Source organism: Gadus morhua, chromosome 8 (assembly GCF_902167405.1).
Source record: "Gadus morhua chromosome 8, gadMor3.0, whole genome shotgun sequence".
Classification (NCBI taxonomy): domain Eukaryota; kingdom Metazoa; phylum Chordata; class Actinopteri; order Gadiformes; family Gadidae; genus Gadus; species Gadus morhua.
This window is the reverse complement of record NC_044055.1, coordinates 3,591,479-3,615,427: the sequence shown is the minus strand read 5'-3', so window position 1 is coordinate 3,615,427 and position 23,949 is coordinate 3,591,479. Positions and strand designations below refer to the sequence as shown.

Sequence of the window (23,949 nt, the reverse complement as noted above, 5' to 3'; positions counted from 1 at the left end):
TACAGTTTTGAGAATCCACCCTCCTATAATTAATTACATTTTATTTGTATACTTCTTCTGAAATTGTTAAAAAAATACAGAGGGAAATGGTTGCCTCTGTCAAAAATCAGTACAAAGTTGTGACAAAACGTATACCTCGAACCTGAACATAACGAGTTACAGCGGAAGAAAGGAGGTGAAGAGAACAAAGGCCGTTACCTGAGAAGGATACTACTATAAACTATAAAAACAGAAGACCTGTGCTTTGTAATTGCTGTTATATAAAAAAAAATCACACATCTCTATTTGAAACCAATGCCATCTCTTTCAAATTAAATGTTTTGGTGTCTGATCCAAGAAAAACTGTGTTGCCCATCCCCATTGGAAATCATTTGTTATTCTTATTTTTTAATGCTAGCCCTAACCCTATGCCAGTTCGGGCATCTGGTAAGGTTGCCCACTGCGCGCCTCCCTAGGGAGGGGTTCCAGGCACGTCCAGTCGGGAGGAGACCTTGAGGAGGACCCCAGACTCAAAACGGATTCTTAAACCAACCAGGCATCTGAAATCCCTTTCCTTCTTTCCTTTTCTTTCTGTCCTTCATGTATTGACCCTGTGTGCTGGTTAGCGGCTCTCCTTTTGAAACCTTGGCCATGATTTTGGCATTTTCTTTAATTTTTTCTAGAGAATCAATCCGTGCCGGGTAACCCTCTTTGGCCTCTGACTTCTCTCCCTTAATGAGCAGCTCGATGTACTCTGGCGTGCTCAGCGGGTCAGGCCGCAGAGCTATCTCCTTCAGCCGAGCTATAGAGTGAGACGACGTGTCAATCAGGGACATTATCATATCCTGCAGCATGGCAACATCCTCTTCCAGGTGTTCAATCAGTTGCTCGACTGAGATCTTTGCCTTAGTGGCTTTTTCATACTTCTCTTTCACTTCTTTTATCGTCGTCCTCTGCTTCTCTACGACGTAGTCCCACCTGTATTTCTGGTTGAAATGTATGTCCCAGTTACATGTTCCTGGGCAAACCGTGCATTTCCCATCCTTCATGGCAGCACAGCCACTCTTTTTTTTATCGTCTGCTATGTAACAGGGGTAATGACAGGTCACTGAACACTGCTGACAGTTGGTGATGAACTCTCCCTCTTTGGTAAGCTCTATATGGACAGACTTGGGGATTTCAACTTCAAATTCAAAGTTTTCATTGCAACTGATGTCGGCGTTGTGCTTTTCGATCTGTTGTTTGGTTGATCGGATCTCTTCTAGTTTCGCCAAACTCGCCCGTATCTGGGCCTGGATTCCTTCCACAGACACCTCCAACTGCTTTCGCTCGTTGAGAACCTCTTTGGTTAACTGCAGGCTCTTGGTGGTCATTTGTCCCAAGGCAGCAAAGAATTGTTCCATGCTGCTTTCCCCCATTTCCCAAAACATTGCATCAAAGTTTTTAGCCTCCATCCTTTTGGGGGGGGGATTTTTTGATGATTTGGAGCCTTGATCAGCTATGTCACTGAAAGAATTATTTTCAGCAAAAATTGCAGAGTTGTTGAATTTGTGGTGCACTGGAAGTCCTCTGTCGGTTTTAGGACATGGAATTTCGGCAGCATTGATCGCCGCGAGAACAGGAGGCAGCTGACCGTCTGCAAATGTGACCAGAATGCAAATGTTCTCTGCCACGTCTTTACCAAAGATGGACAGCACCGAATCTATCACGTACTTCTGTGTATGCGTTAGTCTTGCTTGAGAGGCCTGGATGACAAAACAAATTGCATCCATCTCACGGACTCCCTTTTCCGAGGTGAAGAGTCTCCTGATCTGCTCTGTGATCGCCCTGTCTCTCTCTATCCCCCTTGTGTCGCCGAAACCCGGAGTGTCAACAAGGGTTAGAGAATAAGGAACTTGGAAGCCATCTTGGTGGTTGATTTTGTAGGTGGTTACTTCAGAAGTCTGACTTTCAGCTTGTGACTTCGATTGGTCCTCATCGATTAGTTTGAAGCGGAAAGAGTCTTCCCAACCTATGCCCAGGATGTAGTTGATCATTCCATTGATCAGAGTTGACTTCCCCGAACCTGTTACCCCCAGGAACATGAGAGTGCGATTTGGCCCCACGCTGTCCTCTCCAAATGTGTAGCTCTTGCATCCATCTATCCTAATATGGTTTTGCTTCAGGGGTAACTTGAAAACTGAAGGAGAACCAGGAATTATTTCTTCGCTCAATTTTTTGATTGATATAGCCAGGCTATCAGATGGCTTTTCCCAGCTGACTGATGACTCTGTAGGATAATGTTCCTCTCGTAGTTTTCCTAGAGGACTGGTAGGTAAGGTTTTACATAAAGCGCTATCTTCACAGGCCGGGCCAAGGCCGACTGCGCACCAGGCTCTACACCGGAACTGATACTCTTCATCAATCTTCAAGCCGGACACTGTGACATCTCCAGGCTCTCTCACCATTTGTTGATGCCAAACATCTTCTCCATGGACACAGAACTCAACAGTGTAGTGGGTGACAGTTTTCAACCCAAATTGAGGTGGGGAAATATTCAGTGTTACACTGTTATGGGTTATGTCACCCGTGTTCATCTCTGGCTTTGAAGGTGGTTCAAAGTTGTCGGTGGCTAAGGAGCCATCCTTGTAGAGGTGGAGAGTTGCGCCTTTCTTCTCATCATCTCTTTTTGCAGTTGCTAGAAACCTGATGCTTTTGTTCTCTTTGTTGGCCGCGGCAAAATCTTTGAAGAGCTTTATTTTCTTGTACGCTACATTTGATGAAAACCATTGTTCTTTTTCCAAATCATAAGCACATGGCACGTCGTCTGGTTGGGTTTCATCCAAGTAGTTTGACAGAGCTGAAAGGTAAGGGTCTGGGCCATCCAGGGAGGTAAAGACAAAGCACAATGTATGTCTGACATCTCCACTTTGGATCTCATGGTGCAGAGTGCGACTGGTCGCAACGATCGCCATGATTGGCATTTTGTCAATCAGAGAGCTGATGATTTTGATTTCTGCATCTTTGCAATCCATCCACTCATTCAGGTCACCACTTTTAAAGGGAGAAGAATGTCGTTTTTTCAGGATATTTGCGAGAACACTTTCCTCCTCTCCTCCTCCTCTGATCAATGGGAGTTTCCTTGCCATAATATTCTGGAATTCCAGTTTGTACTGAGAAACCAGCTCTTTGAAAGCATTCAACTTTTTGTTAATCTGTGGGAATTGCTGGGCTGTTTTGCTTCGTTCTGCATCGTTGCATCTCCTTTCCTGCTGGCTGAGGTCCTCCAGGACCTTCTGAGCATCCCCGACTAATCTATTACTTATCTGTCGAACCAGTTTAGCAGCAGCAGAATCTAGATCCGTCAGTGGCATTAACCAGACCTTCAGTGGCACTGCGTTCTCTCCGTTGGTTCCTAACCCCTCAGGTAGTTTTTGATAGACGTCTATTGCCTCCTGAAAAGACACAGGGGATTTCTCAAGGTTAAAGTCCCCATGGAACTTGCAGTAGAACTTGTCAACATTAACCTTTTCCTTTTCTGACATGTTCAGATGACCTTCCCCATCTATCTTCAAAGTGGGTATCTTCTTGATCAGCACCTTAAGATTGCCCTCAATGTCTTGCCGATCTTCCTTTTGTGACACCTCACGGTCAAACACAAAGAAGGCTTGTGCCCCATAAAGGATTCCTGTCACTACGTGTGTTGCTTGTCCCAACTCAAACACATATGGATGTTTCACATTACCTCTGCCAATGTGATTCATTGACAGCTCTTGGAACTTGGTGGTGGTTTTGTATTTTAGTGTAACTCGAGCCAGATTTTCTGAACTCTTAGAATCAGAGAGATATTTAGCCGAACCTTCTATCTCAACCATTCCACAAAGAAAACTGGCTTGCAGTGAAGCTTCAACATCCATTGCAGAAGATTTGTCATTGATGGAGTCAGATGCAACTATCTCAAAGTCACTGTTCGGCTGGGGTCTTTCATCTTTATCTTCCTCTAAGGCTTCCCGATCCCAAAGTGTCAGAGCTTCAAAATAAGACACAGAGAAAAAAAATCAGAATCCAAGCTCAGAGGAATGTATAAAATACTATACATTTTGTTTATCTATCACCGAATGGTTTCCTAATGAAAGTAAATGCTTTCCTATGAAAGCTGTAAGGTCAACCTTACGCCAAAAAAATAAAATGAAATGTTAATGTGTTTATATCTGGAGAAATAAAGGTTAAATAAAAATAAATGTAGGTGGAATGGTCATGCTGTGGGATGATATAGGCTGGTCTATATTCCTTTAAATCACACTAATAATTTACACTCTATAGATTCTGACCATTTTATCTGGTTATTATAATAAATGTTTCTGCATGTATTGGTTCATCCCCCTTCATACCATGGACTATGATTAGACTAATTAATTTAAATAATATATTATAAACATATGCCATTTGGTAAACATTTTATCCAAAGTGTCTTGAAATACTGTGAGTGCATACATTTCATAGCATGAGAATAAGTTGTCTATGACCTTTTTATTGTTTACAATATTTGAACAATTATATTGATATCCTAGGATCTCTTATAAATTGTTACAAACCTGTAAGGACAAAACAAACCATACTATAATAATAAATATGATATACCATAATATACAGTATATCATCTAGCCATAATATAGAGTTAACTATTACCATAATATTGTTGTTTGTAAAGAATCAACGAGGCTCATGAGTACTGTAGTGTGGTGGAAACTGGGGTAATAGGTAATAATTAAGATAAGTGTTTTACCTTTACAAGATCATTTCCATGACAGTAGCAGATATTAATGGAAACAAGTGGAGGTTATTGTAATGCTAAGGGCTAACAAAGGAGCTGACACTAGTTGGAGCTCTAACATCAACAGATGCTGGATTGACTGTATGTTGTACCGCAGAGTGAAAGCACATGGAAGGAGTTCATATTAAAAACAGCTAGCTGAAGCTAGCACAAGTTCTATTCATTATGTTTTATTTATAGATGAATGTCATATTACAGTTATGACATAAAATGCATATTCTCTGCAATTTACATGATTAAATAATCTCTTCTCTTCTCAACAATTCACCCAACAAACACAAATCAAAATAACGACGTCAAGAGATCTGTCTTGTCCGTTAGACTCTGTACTCCGTTATATTGTATTTACCGGGGATCAGTGAGTCGTTGCGACAGTCGTAGAGCATCCCCAGACTGAAGGGCCGGCCCAGCGCTGCCAGCACTACGGTCTTACTACTGTCCACGGCGGCCATCTGAAAACACACACACAGAGACACACGCGCACGCACGCACGCACTCACGAAGGCATGCACACACACACACACACACACACACACACACACACACACACACACACACACACACACACACACACACACTTTTAAGGAGTTTTTCACCCGCTCCATATCCAGCTTGTTCCACGCTTTAAGCACCCAGGCTACTAGTATGCGGCGAGCTGGGGCTCTCATGTTCCCCCCTGCGGTGTATTCCTTGTCCACATCCAGCTGCCATCCAGTTGTCATACGATTCATGCAGACTGGTTTGATCGGCTGATTCCATGGATGTAGGCCTACTTTGCCTGTGCCGTGTTTTCCCGTTGATGTGTCGAAGCTGTATGGTTATGCTTTTGAGAGCTTAAATAAATGGTCTACTTGACTTTATTAAAGTTTAACATTTTGTTCAACAAATTGTACAACTGACAGATGCAATATTGTAGCCAGTGAAAAACGCAAAATTCTGACTTGTACATTTGGGCGCAGATTTAGAATAATTTGTAGCAAATTTGATTCTCAATGCATAGCGCATCACGTCGATATTGCGGTTTAGTGCTGCTCTCACAGATTCAGAAGACCCGCAGAGCGAATTCAAACCGGTCCACTTGACATCGGGTAGGCGAATGACTATTTGGCTACAGGCTTTCCTAATGTCTCATTTTGGCTGCTGGTGTAGCCTATGTGGTGCACTTCCCTATCCTTAACGTGAATATTAGCCTACTCTATGAGGGGCCGTATGGGACATTATTCAGAATAAGCATGCACATACACATATGAAACCAAACTCATTCACATACTATACTGAAATACTCGCACACATAGTGAAAAGCTTTTACATACACAACTGAAACACTCTCACACAAACAACTGAAAAATCATACGCTCACATACACAACTGAAAAGCTTGCATAAAACCTAGTGAAACCTTTTCCATGGACTACTGAAATGCTTTCACACATACTGGTAAAATGTTCTCATATACACAGCTGACAAATGTTCTCTCACACACATATGAAACCATTCACATACTATACTGAAAACCTCACACATACACAAGTGAAAGCTTTTACATACACAACTGAAACACCTTCACTCAAACAACTGAAAAGCTCTCGTAACAACTAGTGAAACCTTTTACATGAACTACTAAAATGCTTTCACACATACTAGTAAAATGTGGTCATATACACAGCTACTGAAAACCTCGAGACATGTAACTCTAGATTCTATGAGTATAGGCGCAGCCTTTTAAGTTTCTGCCCAATCGTTCTTTAAATAACTGAAGAAAAGCTGTTTATTGGGAGCAGAACGTCTGCCGGCGCCCGACTATATGTGCGAAATGCGGACGTCATTGAGGCACGCCGCACGCGGAAGTAATTGAGGCCCACGCTGTTGGTGATGGGCCGCGCTCTGAGTGCGCGCGCGCGCAGAGATCATTTGCGCGCTCGCAATTAATATCTACGCGTGTGATACGCCCGAATGCATGTTTTATCACATGAGTGCTTTATGGCACTAATGTGTCGCCATAGTAGCGCCTGTGTCTGTAGCAAGTCTGTCGATTATTTGTCTGAATTGCGCGCTTTTTCGTTTCAACCACCTTCCGTTTCAACTGAAACGCCTTTCGTTTTCACTGAAATGCCTTCCGTTTTCACTGAAATGCCTTCCGTTTTCACTGAAACGCCTTCCGTTTTCACTGAAATCCTCACACGTACTAGTGAAAAGCATTGACATACACAACTGAAACACTCTCACACAAACAACTGAAAAATGATACGCTAACATACACAACTGAAAAGCTTGCATAAATACTAGTGAAACCTTTTGCATGGACTACTGACATTTTTTAACAGATACTAGTAAAATATCCTCATACACACAGCTGAAAAATGTCCTCTCACATACACACATATGAAACCATTCAAATAGTCTATAAGAGCTTTTCAGTTGATTGAGTGAAGGTCTATCAGTTGTGTATGTAAAAGCTTTCACTTGTGTATGTGTGAGGTTTTCAGTATAGCATGTGAATGGTTTCATATGTGTGTGAGAGGACATTTTTCAGCTGTGTATATGAGAACATTTTACCAGTATGTGTGAAAGCATTTCAGTAGTCCATGTAAAAGGTTTCACTAGGTTTTATGCAAGCTTTTCAGTTGTGTATGTGAGCGTATCATTTTTCAGTTGTTTGTGTGAGAGTGTTTCAGTTGTGTATGTAAAAGCTTTTCACTTGTATGTGTGCGAGTATTTCAGTATAGTATGTGAATGAGTTTGGTTTGTGTATGTGCATGCTTATTCTGAATAATGTCCCATACGGCCCCTCATACTACTCAGTAGGCCACACGCACGCACGCCCGCTCGGGCGTCCACACACACACACACACACACACACACACACACACACACACACACACACACACACACACACACACACACACACACACACACACACACACACACACACACACACACACCACAAACTGTGCGCAGCCACTGATCATTCAGGAAGGGGAGGGGTTTGGCTTCCCCGGCAGACGAGAGAGCATTCAGAAACAGAACCTTTCCGCTTTTCTATTTTTCAAGTTCAACTTTTTGTCCGACGGTCCAATACAAAGTGAAAGGAAGGCAAGTGCCACACTCGAGGACACGCGAGCCGTTAGGACCGTAAAAAAAGGAGGTGAATGCACCTGGTTGTATCCCCAGCAGACGAGAGACGCATTCAGAAACAGAACCTTTCCGTTTTTTTATGTCAGCCAAAATATCTAATTTCCGTTTACCTCGACGAACAAAGAACGGAATATTAAGAAATTGAACTCAATATTCCATTTTTTTTTTAAATTGATAAGAACTGATAAGCGTTACAAGGACCCAATCGTGCGCTGCAAGAAGCTAATTTGCAAAAAGTTTACAGAAGTTAAACTTTTGTTCGACGGTCCAATACAAAGTGAAAGGAAGGCAAGTGCCACACTCGAAACCACGCGAGCCGTTAAATAAAGGAAGTGAACGCACCTGGTTGTATCGGTCTGGCCCAGGTCCAGGTTCAGCCTTCAACGCAGAGATAAGACCAGCTCCGGTTACACCTAATGAAAAACTCAGTGTTAAATATCACACTGGTTATAACATAAATCAAAATGAAACATGAAGTGAAATCCACAACATTTACGGTCCACATTTCTAATGTTAGTTTTGGGGCTGATAACCATTGATTCAGGGGCGGATCTACTGGGGTGGCATAGGGTGGCAACTGCCACCCTAAAAAAAGCCTTGCCACCCCAGCTGCCACCCCAGTTGGCAGTGCCAAATTCATATATTTTTTTTTTTTTTTGCTTTTACAAGTCATTTACGAAAGCGAGTTTCAAATGTCCGACTGCAAGTGAATGCAACCAGGAAATATTGCCCCATCCCGCCTGCCCCCCCCCACCCCCCCTCCCCGAGACTCCCGCCGGCACTGATTTTGATTACAAGGAAGGCGCGAGAGTCCTCCAAACGAACGAAGCAAGCGGCGCGGCAGAGAGACTACATTCTTGAGGTAATACTGATCAACCGTCTATCTATGAAGAAATTATAATAATTAGAAAAGAGCAGGGCTGTGTATTACAGAAACATCATAGTTAAAGACTTAAGTTAAGATTGGAATGCCTTATAGCTGCATAGCAGGCGCGTGCCGGCCATATGGGCAGGTGGGGCGGCGAACTCCCTGCAAAAGCATTCTCCCAAAAAAATAGTCCCTCAGTAAATCATTGCTCCAAGTTTATTTTTAATAATGTGATTGTCGCATTAACTATCTATAGTTTCTGTAGGCTTTCCGACTATTTTTGTTCTGTTGATATCAAATTGATGGTTGCGATTCTAGTTGAGTTTAAAGTGTCATGCAATGTGGGGCGGCGGAGCTCAACGACCGCGTCTCTCCGTATGTTTCTCGCATAACCCTGCAGGCTGCAATAAGAATTGCAATCCGTGCTAAAGACGCGCTAACAAACACAAACCCTTCTACACTCAGCTGGTTTTCCTGACCGTTAACTTCATGTGCCTCCTTTTGTATCAACAGTCATTCGATTTGATTATATTAAACTTTATTGTCATTGAACCAAGTAACAGGTACTTGGACAACAAAATGCAAGTCATCTTCTGTAAATTATTTACAAATGGCCATCTCTAATCTACTTGGTTGCACACCTGTCTGAACTTTTATAAACCAATATAAGTCATCAATAATTAATAATAAAACAAGCTTCACATCAAGAGCAAAAAAAATAATATGGTAAACCCAAAAGGTCTTGAAAATACTTAGAAATTAAAGATATAAAAAAAGAAAGACAGGGAAATCTTTGATAGCACTTCCCCTGAATCCCCATTTGGCTCTTCCAAGCATGCAGGTAATACACTCTACTTTGGGAGTTATTCTATGTCACCGCGCTTTGAGGGTGGCATTGTATGTAAATTATTGGAATCGGTGAATAAAGTGATATTTGCACTCAAGTTGGACTGATGATTGACATCTGATAGGAATATCTCATGGACAAATACCAACTTATTGTTAACTAAAGTACATATTGCAGCTCTCTTTGCATATATTTTTAGCCCCATGCCCCTGCTGGTGTAATAGTGCAGGTGTTTGTTGTAAGGCAGGTTGATTTTGTAATTATTCAGTAATAATTTATTAAATTTTGTCTGAAACCTTTTATGTTTAAATGTAAGGCTTTACTCATCCCACAATAAATTAAATATAATGTTATTGAGTCAAAATATCTAAATGTGGGGGCTTTCCAAGTAAATATTGATTGATATGGCTATAATTAAATCGGCATACTGTATATACTTCTGCCATAGGGTGCCACCCCTCAAAATCTCCTGTCCCCCTCTTGCCACCCCATGAATATTTTTCTAAATCCGCCCCTGCACTGATTACGTCCATTCGATAACGTTCCAAACGGGTGCAAAGGAAAATCAGCACCAGAACAAATATATTGTATCAGGTGACAATATAACTGATCAGAGAGTGTTTCTGTCCTACCTTGGCTGTCCCGGCTGCGTCTCCTGAGAGCAGGAGGATATGAGCTCCGTCTCTCTACCGCGCCTCTTCAAGCTGAACTGGGAGGGCTACACCCTGCCAGGTGTGTGTGTGTGGGGGGGGGGGGGGGGGGGGGGGGGGGGGGGGGGGGGGGGGTGGCTATGTCATTATTTTAAGTCACACCATTTACAAGAAACGCTCCGGTTTCCAGTTGCGGCTGCTGAATTGTATTTTTAGGGGGGGCTGAAAGTTTGTAAACCAAACCCCTGTAGGGGTGTCTGGGGGCATCCTCCCCCCGAAGATTCTTTTGTGATTTTCACATACAAATGAAGCATTCTGGTGCATTAGGACAAAATAATAAAGACAAAACAGAACATTTCCTTAAAGACGAATGGAGTCGTGGAACTAAGTTTTAACTTCATTTATTTGCCTTGTAGAATTCAGCAAGATTAAAAGTGCAAATACATCAATAATAATAGGCTCTGTGCACTAGAACCCGGAAGTCAACTGACGGTGTCGGCATTCTAGTTTCCGGTCTACTTACTGACCCAGTCCATAGCGTGAATGTCTGGCTTTTCTAGATGTCTCCAAGACCTACCGACAATAAATGTTAACGATGTTCACCGCATTGTTGGTGCTAGTTCCCTTGCACCTATACAAGCAAGCGGGAAAAAGGATTTAAGATCTATATTTCGAGTTATTTGCATAACTTTGAGGGTAGGTAACAGACTACCGGCTTTTTAGTGAACATTTGTTAGCGACAACATTTTTTTTCTGTATTTAAAACCCTTAACTGTCCGTTGTACTAACTGTACCAACGTGTGTCCATTTTTTAGTGTCTAGCAAAGATAAGGGAACATCGGAGGTGATTATCGGAGCATTGTGCCACAGGTCCATGAAGAAATCAGAGAAGCCTCACAGCTTGAGTAAACCAACCGTTATAAACAAACCGTTATACGCCTGTTTCTTTTATAACAGTGTCCGTGGGGGGATTTAGCTGAGGTCATATGTTTAATCAATACAAACATGTATAATTAAAAAAACAGCACAAATGTACACACAAGCGCACTTTCCTCGTCAGCCACCACAACACGCAGAAAGCTCCAGCCGAGAGCGCCCACCACGGCCCCAACACAGTGCAAGCACGCGAGCCGCACACAGACACAAACACTACAGCTTCACATTGCCTCAAACTCCACAAATGTCTCTTTTTGTATAGCACTGTAGTGCTCACGGTCAACCCACACTGTACTAGTAGCACTGTACTCATGGTCTAAGACCATCGGAACGGGTAGCTCAGGCTCTTCGGGGTCGGAGCAAGGCTCGGGACTCAGGTTTTATGCGAGCTTTTCAGTTGTGTATGTGAGCGTATCATTTTTCAGTTTGTGTGAGAGTGTTTCAGTTGTGTATGTAAAAGCTTTTCACTTGTATGTGTGCGAGTATTTCAGTATAGTATGTGAATGAGTTTGGTTTGTGTGTGTGCATGCTTATTCTGAATAATGTCCCATACGGCATCTCATACTACTCAGTAGGCCACACGCACGCACGCCCGCTCGGGCGTCCACACACACACACACACACACACACACACACACACACACACACACACACACACACACACACACACACACACACACACACACACACACACACACACACACACACACCACAAACTGTGCGCAGCCACTGATCATTCAGGAAGGGGAGGGGTTTGGCTTCCCCGGCAGACGAGAGAGCATTCAGAAACAGAACCTTTCCGCTTTTCTATTTTTCAAGTTCAACTTTTTGTCCGACGGTCCAATACAAAGTGAAAGGAAGGCAAGTGCCACACTCGAGGCCACGCGAGCCGTTAGGACCGTAAAAAAAGGAGGTGAATGCACCTGGTTGTATCCCCAGCAGACGAGAGACGCATTCAGAAACAGAACCTTTCCGTTTTTTTATGTCAGCCAAAATATCTAATTTCCGTTTACCTCGACGAACAAAGAACGGAATATTAAGAAATTGAACTCAATATTCCATTTTTTTTTAAATTGATAAGAACTGATAAGCGTTACAAGGACCCAATCGTGCGCTGCAAGAAGCTAATTTGCAAAAAGTTTACAGAAGTTAAACTTTTGTTCGACGGTCCAATACAAAGTGAAAGGAAGGCAAGTGCCACACTCGAAACCACGCGAGCCGTTAAAAAAAGGAAGTGAACGCACCTGGTTGTATCGGTCTGGCCCAGGTCCAGGTTCAGGCTTCAACGCAGAGATAAGACCAGCTCCGGTTAGACCTAATGAAAAACTCAGTGTTAAATATCACACTGGTTATAACATAAATCAAAATGAAACATGAAGTGAAATCCACAACATTTACGGTCCACATTTCTAATGTTAGTTTTGGGGCTGATAACCACTGATTACGTCCATTCGATAACGTTCCAAACGGGTGCAAAGGAAAATCAGCACCACAACAACTCTATTGTATCATGTGACAATATAACTGATCAGAGAGTGTTTCTGTCCTACCTTGGCTGTCCCGGCTGCGTCTCCTGAGAGCAGGAGGATGTGAGCTCCGTCTCTCTACCGCGCCTCTTCAAGCTGAACTGGGAGGGCTACACCCTCCCAGGTGTGTGTGGGGGGGGGGGGTGGCTATGTCATTATTTTAAGTCACACCATTTACAAGAAACGCTCCGGTTTCCAGTTGCGGCTGCTGAATTGTATTTTTAGGGGGGCTGAAAGTTTGTAAACCAAACCCCTGTAGGGGTGTCTGGGGGCATCCTCCCCCCGAAGATTCTTTTGTGATTTTCACATACAAATGAAGCATTCTGGTGCATTAGGACAAAATAATAAAGACAAAACAGAACATTTCCTTACAAAGACGAATGGAGTCGTGGAACTAAGTTTTAACTTAATTTATTTGCCTTGTAGAATTCAGCAAGATTAAAAGTGCAAATACATCAATAATAATAGGCTCTGTGCACTAGAACCCGGAAGTCAACTGACGGTGTCGGCATTCTAGTTTCCGGTCTACTTACTGACCCAGTCCATAGCGTGAATGTCTGGCTTTTCTAGATGTCTCCAAGACCTACCGACAATAAATGTTAACGATGTTCACCGCATTGTTGGTGCTAGTTCCCTTGCACCTATACAAGCAAGCGGGAAAAAGGATTTAAGATCTATATTTCGAGTTATTTGCATAACTTTTGAGTAACAGACTACCGGCTTTTTAGTGAACATTTGTTAGCGACAACATTTTTTTTCTGTATTAAAAACCCTTAACTGTCCGTTGTACTAACTGTACCAACGTGTGTCCATTTTTTAGTGTCTAGCAAAGATAAGGGAACATCGGAGGTGATTATCGGAGCATTGTGCCACAGGTCCATGAAGAAATCAGAGCTTGAGTAAACCAACCGTTATAAACAAACCGTTATACGCCTGTTTCTTTTATAACAGTGTCCGTGGGGGGATTTAGCTGAGGTCATATGTTTAATCAATACAAACATGTATAATTAAAAAAACAGCACAAATGTACACACAAGCGCACTTTCCTCGTCAGCCACCACAACACGCAGAAAGCTCCAGCCGAGAGCGCCCACCACGGCCCCAACACAGTGCAAGCACGCGAGCCGCACACAGACACAAACACTCCAGCTTCACATTGCCTCAAACTCCACAAATGTCTCTTTTTGTATAGCACTGTAGTGCTCACGGTCAACACACACTGTACTAGTAGCACTGTACTCATGGTCTAAGACCATCGGAACGGGTAGCTCAGGCTCTTCGGGGTCGGAGCAAGGCTCGGGACTCGCCGGTCTCTCTCTTCGCTCCCACACACCAGCCCGTGTTACCGGCTGGAAGCTGAGCACAACTGTACACAGCAGTGTTGGTTTGATCCGCCTTCACTCCGTTGAAGCTTGTGAAGTCTTCTAACATAACATTTCCGTTGTTTGGTTGGGTTTTCCATCTTTTTACTATTTATAGTTGCCGTGGTAACTGATACGGGAAGTAGACCGGAAACTAGTATGTCGACACCTGGCGACACCGGAAGTTCGCTTCTAGAGTTGTGCACAGAGCCTATTGGGAATTATAAACAAGTTAACATTCTCTCTCTGTCTGTAGCCTATGTGTGTTTGTGAGAGAGTGAGAGAGAGAATGTGATTCTAAAAGGGGTGAGTGTGTTACGTGTAGCCCAGGCTTCATAAGCTGTGAAAAAGTTAAAAGAAGAAAGAGTAAAAGTCCGCTATTACTTTGTATGAATGTGTGAGAGAGCGATAGCTGGCATTTATGGGGTTAACTGCGTCGGACAGAGCAGAGACGTGCGTCATGACGTCACGGTGAAGCGGCGTTGCAGGTGCGCATAACTGCGTGATAATTAGTGGGAGAGGAGAGAACGCACCGTTCTGTTGCACGATTGAAAAATATCTAGAAGTAGTTAAAAGTATCTAGAAGTAGTTGGAAAACACCGCGAGCTGACTCAACAGTCCACAGTTGATGTTGCCCGCTCGGCGGTGAGTTTAATGTGTCTTTTGAATGTGGGGAGCGTCAAGTGGAGGTGTGTGTGCGTCAGTGCGAACTTGTCGCTAACTGCTAAATTGAAACCTTGCGCGTTAGCCGCTAGTGTAGCGACCAAGGCGAATTAGCATTGAACTCGAGCTAACGCACGAGTTAACTGCTAACACCGTGGAGTAATTCTAAATGTTAAGCTATTGTGTGCATTGTATGGAAGGAGAAAAAGGGGGATTCATTATTTAATTCGGACAATTGATGCTAAAAGGCTATTTTGAGTTATTTGAGTTTTTATTTCATTCACTGGTAAAGTTATAAAGTTATTATTATTATTATTATACACAATTATGAAGTGCTTTGAGCGGCTGGTCAGAACCCACATCTGCTCTACCCTTCCCAACACCCTGGACCCCTTTCAGTTTGCATACCGTCCAAACCGATCAACAGACGATGCCATTGCCCTAGCTACACACGCCACCCTCTCCCACCTGGAAAAGAGCAACACATATGTGAGGATGCTGTTTGTGGACTACAGCTCAGCATTCAACACTATTGTGCCTGCCAAGCTCGTCCCGAAGCTCAGGGGCCTGGGTCTTAAAACACCCCTGTGCAACTGGATCCTGGACTTCCTGACGAGCAGACCCCAGGTGGTGAGAATGGGCAACCACACCTCCTCCTCACTGACCCTGAGTACCGGGGGCCCCCAGGGCTGCGTACTCAGTCCCCTCCTGTACTCCCTGTACACGCATGACTGTGTGGCAACACACAGTTCCAACATCATCCTGAAGTTTGCAGACGACACTACCATCCTGGGTCTCATCTCTAACAACGATGAGACCGCCTATAGAGATGAGGTAAGGGTCTTGGCAGACTGGTGCCAAGACAACAACCTGTCTCTCAACGTCTGCAAAACCAAGGAAATGATCGTGGATTTCAGGAAGCTGCAGAGGGGGGGTCAGGACCCCATACACATCGAGGGAGCTGAAGTGGAGAGAGTCTCCAACTTCAAATTCCTCGGTGTGTACATCAAGGATGACCTAACCTGGTCAATGCAGGCAGGCTCAGCAGTCAAAACTGCACAGAAGCGGCTATACTTCTTGAGGAGACTCAAGAAGTTTGGCATGTCTTCAAAAACTTTTACAGATGCACCATTGAGAGCACCCTCTCAGGCTGCATCACTGCCTGGTATGGTAGCTGCTCCGCTGCCGACCGCAAGGCCCTGCAGAGGGTGGTGAAGACAGCGGAGCGTATCACCGGCAGCCATCTCCCCTCCGTGCAAGGCATCTACAACAGTAGATGCCTGAGGAAAGCAAAAAAGATTCTAAAGGACAACAGCCACCCAGGCTATGGACTGTTCTCATTGCTGCCGTCTGGTAGACGCTACCGGAGCATCCGAACACGGACTACCAGACTCACAAATAGCTTTTTCCCCCTGGCTGTAAGGCTTCTGAATCAGAAACACTGAACCTCTGAACAGTTGCCACCTCCACCTACTCCCTGCTCCCCCACTCATACAATTCACTTCATAGATATATTTGCACAATTTTAAAAACTTTTAACTTATCCTTAGCATTTCTTTTTAACTTATTCTCTATTCACACTTAAACTGCTGCTAGCCCTTCTACTGTACTCTAATTGTGGAATGTTAATGTTAAATGTTATATTGTTATAATGTCATAGTGCTACAGAGATATATGTTGTTTTTTTAAATTGTTGTATGTTAATGTTACATTTTATATGGTTTATTGTCATATTGTTTTAGAGTTTTATGTTATTTTTGTTATATGTATGACGTCTACTGCGTAGATGAATGATGCTTGCCAAGTCGTAAGAATTTTGCTGTGCTAAAGCAATTTGGTACATGCAACAATAATCAGACTTTGACTTTGACTTTGACTTTGAAGTGAGACCTATGTGGGTAATATATTTTTGTTAATTGATTTAAATTAATATATAGGTCATATTTATGTTATTATTTATTTTAACTGAAACAATGGCCTGTTGTAATTTACTGAGATGTATGAATGTGGCCTGTTCTACAGGTCAGGGGTCTCATTTATAACCGTTGCGTACGCACAAAACGGGGCTGAAATTGGCGTACGTGACTTTTCACGCCAAGGTTGTGATCTATAAAAAAACAACTTGACGGGAAAATGTGCGCAGCCCTAAGCAAACTCTGACCCATGCGTACGCATGGTTTGGAGGAAAAGGAGAATTGGCGACACAGACGGTGTGGTGGTGAACTGAAGTCAGACCGAAGAATTGCAGAGTGAGAAGAACGATTATGTTTTATCATCGCCCTTCATCAATTTAATTTCAACCCGTATCATGCGTTAAATCCTAATCAGAATAATTTAAGTCCACTGCGTTATTTCTCAGTTATAACTCCAGAAATATCTCCTTAGAATAGAAATAAAAAGAAATTCCCTATATTTAATCCCGTCAATCCATACTGTCCACTGACGGCGCGACTGCATGGAATAAAGCATCTGTCCAACATGTGTCAAAAACATAATATTTTTATGTGACACTGTAAACACATGATCGAATGTCAATTAAATCCCAAGTGTGAAAAACCAAGCCACACTCATCACAATCGTTGTCCGTTACTCTTGATGCTTTTCATGACAAATCAGGCATTAAAAAGGGGTTATGTTCAAGAACATTTTACGTGGGTAATTACAAACTGATTATCCAAGGCGTTCTCGTCAGTCTTATTACCGTAACCCTATAAATACAGAGGTGAGCGCCGTGGTAATGCTGCACCATATGGCACTTCTGGCGGACCATGCAAATGGCAGGATTCGGAGGGAGAGGGTATTTAGGGACCATAACGATTTATTGGTAGGCTAGATAAAAATATGTAACTATGTCAGACCACTTCTTTTTTTAATTCTGGGACAGTGCGCTCCGTGCTACTGACAGAGTTCACTGCTGCAGCAACATGTTGCCACTCACTCTGCTTTTTGTTGTTAGCGATCCCAATCCCGTGACCGCCGAACAAAACTACCTTTCGGGCCTCCATCTCACCCACAAGTGTCTCCACTTCAACCTCCGTGAAATTTCGCTTTTTTGATTTTCTCAGTACTTCTGCCATTGTTTCCAACAAGACATAATACCGGCATCTGAGTCTGTTTTATATGCAGATCGCATTCATGAGGTCATTTGCATTGACCATTTATGGTTAAAAAGGGGCGTGTAGAGGGCGGAACGTGAAGCTGATTCAGCTGCGCACAATTGTAGTCAGTATGTGATTTATAAAGCAAAGATTGCGTACAGGTGTGCGTACGCAGTGTTTTATAAATCTGAATATTTTTTGGCGCACGCAAAACTTGGCTTCTGGGCGTACGCACATTTTTAGTAACGATCCTACGCACAGTTTTATAAATGAGACCCCAGGTTTTTGTGAAAGATTTGAATTGGTGACGCTCGATGTCGAGGGGACATCAGCGACACCGGTAGTCAACGATAGATAGGAGACCAGCACTGGATAGCCACCAGGCAGCTTCCAGACATCCGCTGGAGATAACCAGATGGCGAGCCGAAACTAAGGAACAGAGTCAACTGAACTACCTCCCAAACCTGCGGTGTGGTAGGAAACACAAAGATCAAAGGGCCCCAACGATATAAACTGAGCTCATATCAAGGAAGAGAAGACCATAAAGACATTTCTTTATATTTCTATTTTATTTTGCGCGCATTTTATTATTTTCCATATTGAAAATTGTTGTTAACAATACAGTTCTGAAACTATGTTTTGTGTGAGTGTGGTCAGTGTTGATGTTCCATCCTGGGCTCCATGAGCGTTAACCTAGAATCCTGGTAACTGGTCCAACTTCGAATTGAAACCGAAACCCAAAAATACCTGTAACCTCATAAGGCAAAGAGGGGTTACATACGGCCAATCTATTGTGTTGGTAACTTCACTGATAAATCTATCTACAGTCAAGTATGCATTAAGACAAATATGATAAAATATCAATATAATATGCCACCTTTTATGTGTGGTTGTTCAAGAAAGACTGAAGGCAGATAACTATACAATATACACTTGAAAGGGGTGGGGTGGTGGTGTGCGGTTGTGAGGGCCGCTGTAAACCAGTGTCCATCCTCAGGGGAAGGGGGGGGACAGAGAGAGACAGAGAGACAGAGAGAGAGACAGAGAGAGAGACAGAGACAGAGAGAGAGAGAGAGAGAGAGAGAGAGAGAGAGAGAGACAGAGACAGAGAGAGAGAGAGAGAGAGAGAGAGAGAGAGAGAGAGAGAGAGAGAGAGACAGAGAGAGACAGAGACAGAGAGACAGAGACAGAGACAGAGAGAGAGAGAGAGAGAGAGAGAGAGAGAGAGAGAGAGAGAGAGAGAGAGAGAGACAGAGAGAGAGAGAGAGACAGAGACAGAGAGAGAGAGAGAGAGAGAGAGAGAGAGAGAGAGAGAGAGAGAGAGAGACAGAGACAGAGACAGAGACAGAGACAGAGAGAGAGAGAGAGAGAGAGAGAGAGAGAGAGAGAGAGAGAGAGACAGAGACAGAGACAGAGAGAGAGAGAGAGAGAGAGAGAGAGAGAGAGACAGAGAGACAGAGACAGAGACAGAGAGAGAGAGAGACAGAGACAGAGAGAGAGAGAGAGAGAGAGAGAGAGAGAGAGAGAGAGAGAGAGAGAGAGAGAGAGAGAGAGAGAGACAGAGAGAGAGAGAGAGAGAGAGACAGAGACAGAGACAGAGAGAGAGAGAGAGAGAGAGAGAGAGAGAGACAGAGAGAGAGAGAGAGAGAGAGAGACAGAGAGAGAGAGAGAGAGAGAGAGAGAGAGAGAGACAGAGACAGAGACAGAGACAGAGAGAGAGAGAGAGAGAGAGACAGAGACAGAGAGAGAGAGAGAGAGAGAGAGAGAGAGAGACAGAGAGAGAGAGAGAGAGAGAGAGAGAGAGAGACAGAGAGACAGAGAGACAGAGACAGAGAGAGAGAGAGAGAGAGAGACAGAGACAGAGAGACAGAGACAGAGAGAGAGAGAGACAGAGAGAGACAGAGAGAGACAGAGAGACAGAGACAGAGACTACATTACTTGTACTGAAACTTTGCTAGTCTCTCTTTCAGTGCAGCAAAGCGGTCAATGACTTTCTCATTGAAAAAATGCATGGACTAGTTCCCTCTCCATGGAGAGCATGGCCAGTGCATTCAGACGTTCCTGACCCATTGAATTCCGCATGAATGTCTTAAATATTTTCAAAGTTGAGAAACATCTCTCAGCTTCAGCTGTTGTCATAGGAGTAGTTATGAGAATGTTCAATAAACTCAGTCTCAGAGAATGTCTCCTGGAGGTTGTAGCTCATGATAACCTGGTACAGTGCCAGTGCACCACAACAAGCCTTGATTCAGGATTCTCATAGATCAGAGACAGTTCCGTCTTGAGCTTTGCCTTGTTCAGCATGGTATATGCCTTCACAGTGGCATTCAGAGCATCAGCAGGAAACGAATGGCAGTACCTTTCAAACATATTTCCTTGTACTAAGGTAGCACTCACAAGGTCGCTTTGGTGTGAGCCAGGATGGTGTCGCAGACCTCTTCAGACAGCCTCTGCTTCGCCTCTTCTGTCAAAGCCGTCCTTGGTCTGTCGGTTCCTGATGGTTCTTGCAGCTGGTCAGAGTCTCTGAATGCAAACAAACCAATAATGTGTTTGTTAGGCTGTGTACAGTACTGTAGTCTATGTGATGCACATGTTCACACTTTATCCAGTAAAAAGATGTCAGCATACCCACTTAAAAATGGGCAGGAATGCATAATGTTAGTGTTAAAGACTCTTTATCTATTGTGTTGGTAACTTCACTCATAAATCTATCTACAGTCAAGTATGCATTTAGAAAAATACGATAAAATATCAATATAATATGGGCAACCTTTTATGTGTTGTTGTTCAAGATACACTGAAGGCATGATGAGTATACCCACTTAAAATGGGCAGGGATGCATAATGTTAGTGTTAAACACTGTTTTTTAAGCTATCCATTGTGCCTCGCCTAACCAGGATGTCCAGCACAGAGTAAAGCATGCTAGATTACACCACTGGCAATATATTATAAAAAAGGACACAAATACAGTCTCCTTTCATGCAAACGTTCTCATAACAAAGCTTTGCTTTGAGAAGGATTAAATAATATAAATGTTATCTTACCAAATGGTCTGCACACTGCTTGTGAAGCTCTCGAGGGCCCTTTTGATGAAGACTGCATCACCTTATATTGGAGCTTCTGGTACAGAATGTCGATGTGTGACCGCTTTTTTATTAATTTTGGTCTCGGAGGTACTCATTGTTTTAATGCCAATTTATCTGAATTGGATCGTCGACTAAAAGGAAGTCCCAAATCCCCATTCAAAATGCATTGAAGGCTCATTTTCTGGAAGAAAAGTTTGGGCCGATTTTCCACGTCGATGAGTTCGCCCAGAGAGGCGAAGCATTTGAAACGCGACTTGAATCTAACGATTCTGATTGGACAATGACAGATAATATGTCTAGAACACTGAAAACTACTTTTGCTGTGATAGAATTTGTTAGAAAATAAATCCTCTTTCTCCCAGTTGGTAGTGCGTCGCCCAAATCGCCCCCATACACCATCCGCCCCTCCCCCACCCAGAAGCACCTTTGAGTTCTTAACTCTTTCTTCTGATGATTTCTTGTGGGCAATATTCAATTAAAATGCTTAAAGTCAACACTGATCATGGCATTAATCTTTAATTCTCTTTTAGGTAAAAGGCATGCGTCATGGTGATGATACTTCATCACAGGGGTTCTTAATACAGGGGTTCCAAAGATTTTCTCTTCGAGAACAAAAAGAGACATTTGGGGTCTTCCCGGACCCAAACCTAAAAATAATTCATCATGAATTTCCATAACATCTACATTTATAAACTATTGATAAAGAGCACGACAAACCATGCATTTAATAAGAAATGTATTTATCGAATGATGAAAGTACATCACAGCCACAATCCAATGTGCTGATGTGTGTGTTAAGTTCACATAAGACAAAAACAAGACTGACTGACTGACTGACTGACTGACTGACTGACTGACTGACTGACTGACTGACTGACTGACTGTTTTCCTTCCACCAGTGAGACTGAATATTATGTAACCGATAGGATGCGATGGGGAAGTCAGACCATTTCTTTGAAATCAGCCCGTACGATGATGCAGAGGAGACGGAGGAGACAGAGAGAGAGAGAGAGTTGGGAATTCAGAGTTGTTAATGAATTCAGAGCTGTTCTTGTTTGAGGTACCGTTTGAGTGAATTTTTCATTCTGATCTCGGCATTTAGAGAAAACATGTTTCTTGTTATTGTGAGAAAAATAAGTTTCTTGTTTGAGGTACCGATTGAGTTGTTTTTCTTGTTTAATGTGCTGGTTGAGTAATTATGTGTTGAACCATTATGTTGAGAAAATGTGTTTCTTGTTTGAAGTGTCGTTTGAATGAATTTTTTATTCTGATCTTGGACCAATTGAGCTGGTGAATTTTTAATTCTGATCTTTGCGCTTTGAGAAACTAAGGTTCTTGTTTAAAGTTCTGGTTGAGTTATTATATATTCAACCGTTCATGTTTTAAGCAAAAGGCCAGCTTCAACGCTCGATCAACCATTTTTTGTAATCAGTGACCTTTTCCACTCAGCATTTTTACGAAAAGCTATAAAAAGTTGCATGAATCGTTTTCTTTCTGTATTTAAGCCGCGATAGGGTTAAGTTACCTCGGACTCTTGTAAGGCCCGTTTTTTTTTTAGGTGATTCTATCATAAACAAATTAGACGGACAGAGAATAATTAATTTGTCTGAAGTAAATGTGTAAACCTTCCTGAATTTTAACACTGCTGCGTTGAGTAGAGAGCAGAGCAGGACTTAAAGGCCCACTATGCAACTTCGGGAATTTCTTCACTGTTTTCTTGGTTTTGGCACGCACATTTCTCTACACAGCGCCCCCTACAGCTTTGTAGTAGATATTTTACAACACTGTCGTAACAACTCGTTGACGACCCTTCCCCATGCACTTCTACGCGAGCCATGTGCATTTGTTTTCAAAGAAGCCGGCGAATGCGTGGAGCCATGTCCGAAGTAAATGTTCATAAATTGTAGGCAAGGTTATACATTTTTAAAATGGTGTATTTGTATTGCAATAAACATAAAGCCATCCTTTTTATAGTTGACGGGGAGAATTTATATCCTAGATTATAATTGTTTTATCTTAGGTTGAACAGAACAATCAGTGTGAGAGTGTTGGCCAACATAATAATCTAAATAAACAAGAACCTGGATTCGGGGATTCAGTCTGTATCTGGGGGACGAGACAGACGAACAGCAAAACACCAATGGAAACAAAGGTGTTTATATGGTTGCAACCAAGCAAGCAACAAGAGAAAACAATTTTTACAGGGCTCACAACAAAATGGTTGAGCAAACACATTTGTACAGAGACTATCAACATCAAGAATACCACAAGGACAAAGTTCACCCAAGGGTACTTTCAATTTGAATGCAACAATTGCCTCGCAACTGGCTGTTTATATCTAGCCGGTGCCATGTATGGGTGTGTGTCTGTGCCGTAAAGCATTTTCAAAACTACAATCTGACTACATTTTCGAGGATACTTCCGCTGCGTCACATCCGGATTGGCTCGGTCCGAACAGATCAAGTTGCATATGCGCTTTTTCACTGGAGAGGCGACATGGGTAAATGACACACCCACCAATCGACCCAGAAATTGATGCAGAACCATCAGCATAACTCTCAACCTGCATACTTAATGTAATTTTGGCTAAAAAAGTTGCATAGTGGGCCTTTAAGAGCAGTAGTGCATAAAACATCAGATCTAGAACTCACTCGTTCAGAGTACACCTAGACTCTGCAAAGCCTCCCCCCTTACCTCCCCCCTTACCTCCCCCCTTCTCACGCACTTGTTGTATGTTGTACGTCCTGGCACTTAAGAAAAAGTACTTAGGATCATTTAGCATCTTATCCTAACTCTCTGTTTTACTTAGCATTGTGTAGCATCTTCTCCTAGCTATCTTTGTTGTGTCGCTAGGTTAATGGGTTAACCTAGCGATTGTTAGGGCGTGGCACCTGGTTCTATGAACATCCTTACTGTACCGACAGATATATTTTTGTTTCTCTTTCTTCTGACAAATGTACTTATTGTAAGTCACTTTGGACGAAAGC

At 42.8% G+C, this 23,949-nt stretch overlaps 1 protein-coding gene across 1 annotated transcript in view; it reads right to left on the bottom strand.

Moving 5' to 3' along the window:
• The window catches only part of LOC115548598 (verrucotoxin subunit beta-like), a 205,966-nt gene that overhangs the window by 140,245 nt on the left and 41,772 nt on the right, over window positions 1-23,949 (bottom strand). The window contains exons 2-5 of the mRNA XM_030363347.1: window positions 12,778-12,870; window positions 12,472-12,542; window positions 10,274-10,366; window positions 8,269-8,339 (exon numbers count right to left, since the gene is read on the bottom strand). The gene's annotated coding sequence lies outside the window, so the exon portion shown is untranslated. The remainder of the gene's footprint in view (window positions 1-8,268; window positions 8,340-10,273; window positions 10,367-12,471; window positions 12,543-12,777; window positions 12,871-23,949) is intronic.